A 10,000-nucleotide genomic window follows, 5' to 3' on the forward strand; every position below is an offset into this window, starting at 1 on the left:
CGTTGATAAAACTCAATTTCGGTTAACAAAAGTGGAGAATCCGGGTATCGATCCCGGTACTTCCCGCATGCAAAGCGGGCGCTCTACCATTTGAGCTAATCCCCCGTTACTATAATCAACTTAAAATGCTTTGACCAAGAACCTTTTAAGGAAAAGAGGGAAGATTGGTCAGCTTCAAATTGTTTTTAATGCAAGACAGATCTAAGATGGTGCAAAAGAACAAACCCTGTAACCACCTGTGCCAAACTTAGAGTCGGTTGCTCTCTGAACATCTCTGGTGGATATTCATGCCATCATTGCAAGTCAAGGTTTTATCAATATATCGATTGATCGGGAATTCAACTCATGCCATCAAGGCTGAGGGAAATACACACTCACCTTTTGTGTTGATGAACTCAAACATTCATCTTGTGAAAAGTTCTAGCTTGCAAAATGTTGGGCCGATCTCACAGCCAAGAATTCCAGGCCACGACAACTCTCTCCAAGGACTCAATCTTAGTTTCGTGAAGGTAACAGCTCCGACAAAATCCCAGCGACACGTTTTCGATAAATTAAAGCACGAAAGGCCCGCCCCTGAACTTAAGACCGGCACTTTTCATCACCTAAGGCAGAATTACCCTACAAGACTAACAGGTAGAGAAAAAAAATTTCAAGACCACACTCCCTCGGAACAAAAGATGGAAGAAGCCTTGGTCCATGTGAGGTTCGAACTCAGGACTTGGCGTTATTAGCACCACGCTCTGCCGGCTGACCTAATGGGCCAGGTCACCTATGATATGATGCGTTCAGAAGGAATTGCAACTTCCAAGATGGCGGGGAGAAAAACGACACCAACCGGCCAATTCTTGTTTTCGTGCGATCGAGTTTCATGCGCCAATGTGGAGGGAACATAGATGCGTACGTACAAAAAAGGAAGCTTCTCTGTCAAACGAAATAAATCTTTTCGATTTCATTTTCAAACACGCAATCTAAGCATGGCGCCGTAGCTCAGTTGGTTAGAGCGCCTGTCTAGTAAACAGGAGGTCATGGGTTCAAATCCCATCGGTGCCTTGAGATCAGTGTATCTTATATTGTCATGGTCTGGCTGCACTTTCTTGCAGTTGAGTAACACCATCTTTTTGGAGTCATTTCTTTCCTTGAGAGTTAACGAGTTTTTGAAAAACTGATCGTTCTTCGTTCTCCAATAGAGTTACATACATCATTTTACAGTTGTAGCCAAGTTTCCTAGCCCAAGAAAGGAAGCGAGGCTCCCGGTCACCCTCTTTTGATACAAACCTTTGTGTTTTTCTAATGTTTATGTAGACTAATTGGAATTACAGTAACACAATTTACATGATAAAAGCAGTGAGGTCTGTATCAATACAAGGTCAGCGGCAGCCTCGCAGCCATTCATAGCCTAGGTTACTCAGCAAACAACTGTAAAATGACCTATTGCCGATTGCTGTAATAGATTTTTTGCTTGTATTTCGGTTGACTTCAGAATGGTGCAAGAGTGGAGGATCCGGTAAAGCACGAAAGGGCCGCCACTGGACTTAAGACCAGTACTTTTCACCTCTTAAGCGAGAATCATTCCACCAAACCAACAAGTCCAGAAAAAAAATTGCAAGACCAAACTCCCTCGAAACAAAAGATAGAGAAAGACTTGGTCCATGTGAGGTTCGAACTCACGACCTTGGCGTTATTAGCACCACGCTCTGCCGACTGAGCTAACGGACCAGGTTACTTGGTAGTCTTGGTTTTTTTTTGAACAACCCGTCTTATCCGATTTCGTGCTTAAGTGACGATTGTTGTAATAGAATTTAGTCTTTTGAAGCATCTCGGTTAACAAAGGAATGTGGGGGTAGTTTCTAAAGAAACTGTGATGCTGCGTCGGTGGGGAAGCAGTATGCAAAAATTTGGTTTTATCAGCCAAGTTGATAATGTAAATTGGCCACCGTACAGAGATTCTATTAGCTTTTAGAATCTCTGTACGGTGGCCAGTTTACATTATCAACAGCGTTAATAAAACTCAATTTCGGTTTTGGAATCGATCCCGGTACTTACCGCATGCTAAGCGGGCGCTCTACCATTTGAGCTAATCCCCCGTTACTATAATCAACTTAAAATGCACTGACCAAGAACCTTTTAAGGAAAAGAGGGAAGATTGGTCAGCTTCAAATTGTTTTTAATGCAAGACAGATCTAAGATGGTGCAAAAGAACAAACCCTGTAACCACCTGTGCCAAACTTAGAGTCGGCCGCTTTCTGAACATCTCTGGTGGTTATTCATGCCATCATTGCAAGTCAAGGTTTTATCAATATATCGATTGATCGGGGATTCAACAAAGAGAGTGTGGAAAAGATAACGTCAACTTGGCAGTGGTAAAATGGCTGATAACGTTAACACAAATATCGATGATTCTGATGATTGCATGGTTCGTCCGCCATTTTCTTTTCTGACAAGTAGCTACCAGCCATTTCAACCGAGACGAAAAGGAACTGACCCGGGTCAGCCGAGATCGACCCAACCTTCACCCAGCCCAGGCTTGTGTAAGCGTAAAATTCGACGCTAAACTGACCCGGGTTGGTGCCCAGCCGGGGATCGTGTAAAGCGGCCCTCAGAGTTCCTTCAAATGCACGATATTGTTTTTAAAAAAGAACAAAGGGTGGCTGTAGAAGTGGCTCTTTCCTGTAAAGATGTAATGGCTGTATACCGACTGGTTTTTGGAAAAGCATGATTTACCAGAGCTTTGTTCTTTTAAAAAAATCATTCCCAAGCGAGCTGAACAAAGCAGCATCGGTTGTGGTAATCGTCCCCCTCCGAAGTACTGCTGAGGACCAGCTGATGTCAAATAATTTAAGAGCATTTCAAGGATTTAATAAGCATGAATCATCTATTGTTAAGAGGAATTTGTCTTTGACAGTGGTCGACGAATGTCACACCGTCAAAACGTGGTAAGCGCGAAAATGCTTATATTTGACAGGAAGCTATTTATTGCGAATAAATGTCAGCGTCTTTTTGTAATTTCATCGATAAGAATTAAACAGCAGATATGATGGTGGATTATCTGGAAAAAGTGGACGCTTCATAGGTCTTTCTCGGCCGTTGGCAAAACCAGGACCGGACCGGACCGGATCGGATTGACAAAACAACGACTGGATCAATAAAAAAAGACCCACCAAAAGTAGACGGTCACCAGACAACGTGCTGCAAAGAGGAGAAGCCGAATTCGGTGCCTTTCTCTCTTGTGTAGTCGTCTCCTCATTTATTGAGACTCATCGAAATGTCTTTTTTCTAGAGGTGATTACAGATTCAGAAGCGGAATTATAAAAGATACGATGTGACGAATTGTCGCCAATAAGTGAATTGACTGCGTACACAGCCGTCTTCTTCTTTAAACAAGAAAACTGACAACAATTCATTACTTTACCCCAGTCCCTGACAATTCCATTCTTTATCGCTGCGCTCAGCCAAATAAAAACTATTTCTCATATAAACACTACTCATATAAACACTACAGACAGTAATCCATCAGCCACGTTCATTGAACACACAATATTGAGGTCTACGCAAGAACAAATTAGCCAAAAGGACACTTACTCTTCAATGCAGTAGACTATCGCAAAAAACTGAAGCAAAAAAAAACAGCGTGGTGATTAAGCCGGATATCCAAAACCAGTAAAAAAAATCCTTTATGAGAAAAAACTGGAAACGTGTTCTCCAAACCAAGGCAAATTCACCTAAAACGACCAATGGAGTTAAGAGGTCGCAAAAAAATGTAAACAACACCAAAGTAGAAGCGAAAACTTCTCCGAGCAAAGCAACGTAGATAACTGAATGTCACAGGCCAAAAGGGTGGTATAAATAGCTAAAAGTACGAATGCCAAGCATAGCAACGACCCGTGTTCCCATGGGAAATACATTATTGCACAATAGCCTGATTTAGAAACAGAACGGGAATATCAGATGACGATTGCGTGCGCAGCAAAAATATCCATATTAGATCATATTAGAGTATAATCCAAACTATTCTACGAGCTCTCCCTTCGTCAACTGACGTTCTCTTTGTTCTGTTCAACATGTTCTCTACCTCTGAAAGGACGAATATCGACAATTCCCAACTTTCTCTGGATTGACTGTTATCGTCAGTTTAGATTACTCTGTCCCAGGACAAATTGCATTCCTAGACAGGATTTGAACCCTAAGCACCCAATTTGAGGAAATGTTTTTATCCACTTAACGACTAAGCAACAAAAAATATCCATATTATGTCATATTAGAGTAGAATCCAAACTATTCCTATTTTTTTCTGGATTGGCTGTTATCGTCAATTTAGATTACTCTGTCCCAGGGCTTGTGGTAACAGATGAAAAAAAAAAAGGTAAAGCTGCATTCCTGGACAGGATTTGAACCGGGAGCACCGTGACCTACTTAGAAGAAAATGTTCTTAATCAATCCTGACAATTGTACCGACTATTTACCATCTCTAATTAGTATATATAAAATAAATGCTGAATAGTGGTCAAGTCTTGTGCTTGATTTTAAGCTTGAGGTTAGGTAACCGACATTTTCTCCTGTTTAAACTTGTTTCTTAGCGAGTGATAATACACATTTACAGCGGCATTCGAAAAAACAGAAAATATTGACATATTTTAAAAAATGTGATAGTCTAGTGGTTAATTGAAAGGGTTATTAATCGAGCATTTCCAGGTTCGAATCCTGCGACTTCAGGCATGCATTGGGGTTCGCTAGCGCTGGAACACCAATTGAGGACACTGTAAACTGAAATTAACAATGAAAAGCAAATCAAGTTAAATGCGCTTATTCAGAGGTCGAGGATGGGTTGTTCTGTTGCTAAATCAGGCTAATGTACAATTGTCAGGGACTGGGGGAAAGTAAATAATTGTTGTCAGCTTTAATGCATGTTTGAAGAAGACGACCGTTGTTCGCTTATTGACGACAATTCGTCACATCGAATCTTTTATAATTCCGCTTCGGAATCTGTAATCACCTCTGGAAAAAAGTAAATGAAGAGACGACTACACCAGAGAGAAAGGCACAGTGGGAAGTTTGTCATTGATCTGGTCCGAGTTTTGTCAATCCGATCCGGTCCGATCCGGTCCGATCCTGATTTTGCCAACGGCCGTCTTTCTCGCAGCCCTATGGGCCAATCAAAAAGCTTAGAAGGAGCACGAGCAGATACGAGCTAGGACTTCTAATCCTATACCAGCATGAACAAGTATGACTAGTATATGGTGTTGTAAGCGGTTGTGAGTCACTTGTCTACGGTTTCCGTGAGGGCCTGTTGGGTTGCCATGATTTCATGCGCTGTTAGTAGGCTCTTCTTGACTCCATGATTGTGAATTTATAATTATAGAGAAAGTGGCTGAGAGGGCTATGTCACATTATATCAGGGTATTTAGGGGAAATCTTAAGTTGATCACGCGTTAAAAGCTCGAAAATGGTAATGTGGAATTCCTATACTGATGAAATTATCCTTGCATCACAAACAAGATGATTGTGAGCAAAAACTACCTTTATCTATGCGATTTGCCGTAAACTTAAAAAACGGTCGGACCACACTTTTTTTCAAGATTACCCAAACGCAATCCGTTTCAATCTTGTTCATTTTTGTCCATCCATATGCTTGTCCTTCCTTTTGCTGTATTTCTTTTATGTTCCTCAACAGTTTTAAGTGGTTATTGCAATGTTTGATTCTACTTTTTGGCCATTTTGGGTGTCGTGAAATTGCACAATTTGAGTGACATAGTCCCTTTAAATGGGGGGTTGGCTGACAGTCAGGATCATTTAAATCTGAATAATAATAATAAAAATCTACTTCTTGAGCATTCTCAAGCTTGATGATATTTTTTTACAAAATTTTGCGCTCGAATTTTGTGTTATTTGCATCTGTGAAACATGGGGGGCAGGTTCTAGTCGTTCATCTGATATTCCTGGATTTAATTCTTGGGTTGGTAGGACAGGCGGAGGTGTAGTTTTTCTCGCTGATTGTTTATATTTCAACAACGAGCTGACACGACTCTGTTTAGGCTTGTCGAAGTCAATGGGACGAACGTAAGGAACACTGTTATTGGCGTTATTTATAGATCTGATCGAGAGTGAGATTTTATTCAGTCTTCACTGGATTGGCTGATTAGCCTTATTTCCAAAGAGAACGAACCTGTGTTCTTGTTAGGTGATTGGAATGTGACTTAGTGAGCCATTCATTCATCTGGTAGCAGGAGACGTTTTAAGACTTAAAGCGCTGTTACACTGTGCAATTTTAAGAGCAACGTGTCTCGCAACGACATTTCCACAAACGTTCTCACGTTACGAAACAAGTTCTTTTAGGGGGTTAGACTGAGCAACGTTTCATGCAACTTGTCCCGTTTCGATGATCACATGAGGTTAAAGAAACATGATGATTGGCTTGTTCCGCAAACCGTTGCTAGACAAGTTGTTACACTATGTAATACTTAAAAAATCGTTGCAACCGTTGCTGAAGGCACTGTTACACTAGGCAATTTCTCTTGCAAAACAAGTTGCACGGAATAATGCCTAGTGTAACATACCCTGCTACACACATTTCTCGCAATTTTTTTGTTGCCGCAATCGTTGCGAAAAGTAGAAATCAGTTCTACTTTCCGCAACGCGTCCCGCAACGTCAAACCCTTTTCCCTTTTTTTAATATGATAGTAGAGGAGATGAAGAAAGTGTTGCATAGCCTGCGCACTCGATGACAATGGAGAAAATCATAGTTCTACTGATCCTAAACGAGTACTCTAGTGACTTGGAAGGTTTCACCTATCGCCGAATATCTCAGCGTGACACCAAGCCTTTCAGCATGTTTGATACTTGATCGTAATTTTGTATCTTGCTTAGATATTCGGTGTGAAACTGCATTGAATAAAAACTCGAACTGTTGGCTGTTAACTGTAAAGAAATCTCTGTATCCGCCAGCATCCTCTACAGCAAGCTCCCTCGCAAGTTGGTGAAAAACCCTCTTTCTTCCCTTCTTGCCATCCAGGGCCTGACCCAGTTAACGCGATTTCGCCTTGATGGAATGTCTCCATTTTTGTCTTCAGTTGACAAATCGGCTATTACCAGTAAAGCAAAATATTTTCTTTTTCTACAAACACAATAGACCATTTCACCGTTGTAGCTGCCTACGAATGCAAGCGAGGCTGCCGGTGACCCTGTTTTGATACAGTCCTCCGTGCTTTTGTAATGTTAATACGGACTAATTAGAATAACCAAGAGAAAATGAGGGGACAGGGAGGGAGGCTCGCGGTCCAGCCCTTGGGATATGTCATGTTCACGAAAGTTATTTTTAGACGAGCGGAAGTCTTCCGAGACGTCCGCATGCAGGCCAACCCCGGTTCGATGTTTGAAAGAAAATAAATATTCATCAGCCTGCCACGTGCGCCGTCATTTTCTCTTTTCACTAAGAACCTGAGAGCGAGGCAAGACTGCATGCGGACGTCTCGGAAGACAGACGTCCGCTAGAACAAAGACTTCCGCTCGTCTAAAAATAACTTTCGTGGACATAACATATCCCGGCCAACGCCCTGAGCTTCCCTCCCTGTCTACTCATTTTCTCTTGAATAAGAACAACACAATTTACATGAATAAAGCAGAGGGGGCTGTATCAATGCAAGGTCACCGGCAGCCTCGTAGCCATTCATAGGCTAGGTCGCTGAGCAAAGAAGTGTAAAATGGCCTATTCATCGTTTTTTTTTTTTTTTATGTTGGTGATAGTGCCAGTCCTCCGCGCTCTTTGTGACCGGCGCGAGCGAGACAAGGTGCAAGAAACGTTGCCCAGTGTAACACAATTCAAACAACCTGTATCGCAACGGGCAGCTTGTGTCGCAACAAAATTGCGAGACAAGTTGCGAGAGAAATTTCTTAGTGGTACAGCGCCTTAATTCTACGAGTGGTCTTCTTAATGAAGCCTTTTATCATCGGGGTAAGTGGCCCCTTGGCGTTGATAAAGAACGTATGTTTCCAGGCAGAGATGGAAAAGTACTAGTGAAACTGCGATCAGGGAGGAAGTTTCTCGAAAGCCCGTGCATAATGTTCAGTTTTCCCATTGGAACTTTCTTGCGATGCAGTTGTTCATGTTACTGAGTCAGTGTCTTAACTGAACTTTGTTTATCATTTTCATCGCATGAGTTTAGCAATGGCTTACAAATACACAAGAAACAATTTCTTTCTGTGACCTTTAATTTTGTCGGGCAGCATTCTGTTAACAGGAGGCAATTCCGATAAAACGTTTAAACTATATACTAGCATCGAGATAGGCAATCAGTTTCCGAAATGGACATTTGAAATGCGGCTTATACACGAAAGACGCAAGTGATCCTCGCACTTTATCACGACATTCAAGCAACACAAACTTCTTTCCTTCATTAGTACTTTTATCGCAACACATGACACCAACAAATTGATCTCCTCCCAACTGAGTGGCCTCATAGCTCAGCTGGTAGAGCATTGCACCGACCTCGCACAGGTCATGGGTTCGAATCCCGTTGAAGCCGACTGAGTTTTTCGGGTGTCTATAAGAAACATTTAGCTATAAAAAAATGCGATTGTTGAAATAGAAATAAAGTTAGTCTTTTGACTCATCTCGGTTGACAAAAGTGCAGAATCCGGGTATCGATCCCTGTACCTCCCGCATGCGAAGCGGACGCTCTACCATTTGAGCTAATCCCCCCGTTACTGTGGACGACTTATAAGGCACGCCAACCACGTTTTAACGAAGACAGGGAAGATTGGTTAGCTCCAACTTGTTTTCAATGCAATACATATCTAGGATGGGGCTAATGAACAAACTCTGCAACCATCTGTACCAAACTTAAAGTCATACGCTTTCCAAACATCTCTTGTGCTTGCTCAGGCTATCATAGTTTCATCAGATGTCAATTATTGATCGGGGATTCAACAAATGCCATCAAAGCTGCTGGAAAAACACACTTATCTTTCGTGTTGATGAAGTGAAAAATTCTTCTTGTGGAAAGCTCCGAGCAATTGCAGAATACCCGGCCCACAAAATGTCCTACTTAAAAACGCTGCCAACGCGGTCCGCAATCCCGAAGTCGATGAAAGAAAAGAAAAGTATTAAAGAGCAAGCAGTGAAATGAACTGCCAACGCGGTCAGCAGTCCCGTAGTCGTTGAATGAAAACTGGGCCATACACATTTTATAACCTGTGCTGTAATTATTTTATCTTGTTTATCTTGTAACCATGTGTTGTGACTATATTTTTCTTTCTATGTTACTTTTATGTAAATAGTGTGACATAAATAAATGAACCATGTTTAAGGGCAAGCAGTGAAATGAACTGCTAACGCGGCCCGCAGTGCCGTTGTCGTTGAATGAAAACTGGTGGTAAACTAGAAAACCTTCGCTACTTTGACCACCATACACATTTTATACCCTGTGCTGCAATTATTTTATCTTGTAACCATGTGTTGTGACTATATTTTTCTTTCTATGTTAATTTTATGTAAATAGTGTGAAATAAATAAATGAACCATGTTTAAGGGCAACCAGTAAAATGAATTGCCACCGCGGTCCTCAGTCCCGTAGTCGTTGAATGAAAACTGATAAAGGTCGAGTAAGAAGCCAGAATTTCCCCCAAGAGACTCACACGTCGAGAAAGAAAATTTGAAGACCACACTCCCTCGGAACAAAAGACAAAGAAAGCCTTGGTCCATGTGAAGTTCGAACTCACGACCTTAGCGTTATCAGCATCACGCTCTGATAACGCCAAGGTCGTGAGTTCGAGCCTCACATGGACCAAGGCTTCCTTCATGTTTTTCTCCAAGCTACTGTGGTCTTTAATTAGCTGCCTACTTTACCAAGGAGATTTCCTTCTCGACCTGTCGGTCTAGTGGCGTTATGTTTGCTTAGGAAGTGAAAAAGTCTACGTATTAAGTCCAGACAGAAACCCATAAGGGTTGAAACGTGTAACGCGCGTTCACAGCTTCCGAATATTCAGTGCGAACTGATTGGTTGAATGT

At 41.8% G+C, this 10,000-nt stretch overlaps 2 non-coding genes across 2 annotated transcripts; one reads left to right on the forward strand and one right to left on the reverse strand.

Moving 5' to 3' along the window:
* The first annotated feature begins 976 nt into the window (after nucleotides 1-976).
* Nucleotides 977-1,050, forward strand: Trnat-agu (transfer RNA threonine (anticodon AGU)). Its single transcript has one exon. It is a non-coding gene; the product is annotated as a tRNA-Thr (tRNA).
* A 593-nt stretch (nucleotides 1,051-1,643) lies between these two features.
* Nucleotides 1,644-1,716, reverse strand: Trnai-aau (transfer RNA isoleucine (anticodon AAU)). The gene has a single exon. It is a non-coding gene; the product is annotated as a tRNA-Ile (tRNA).
* Between the last annotated feature and the right edge of the window lie 8,284 nt (nucleotides 1,717-10,000).

Source organism: Montipora capricornis, chromosome 9 (genome assembly GCF_036669925.1).
Source record: "Montipora capricornis isolate CH-2021 chromosome 9, ASM3666992v2, whole genome shotgun sequence".
NCBI lineage: Eukaryota > Metazoa > Cnidaria > Anthozoa > Scleractinia > Acroporidae > Montipora > Montipora capricornis.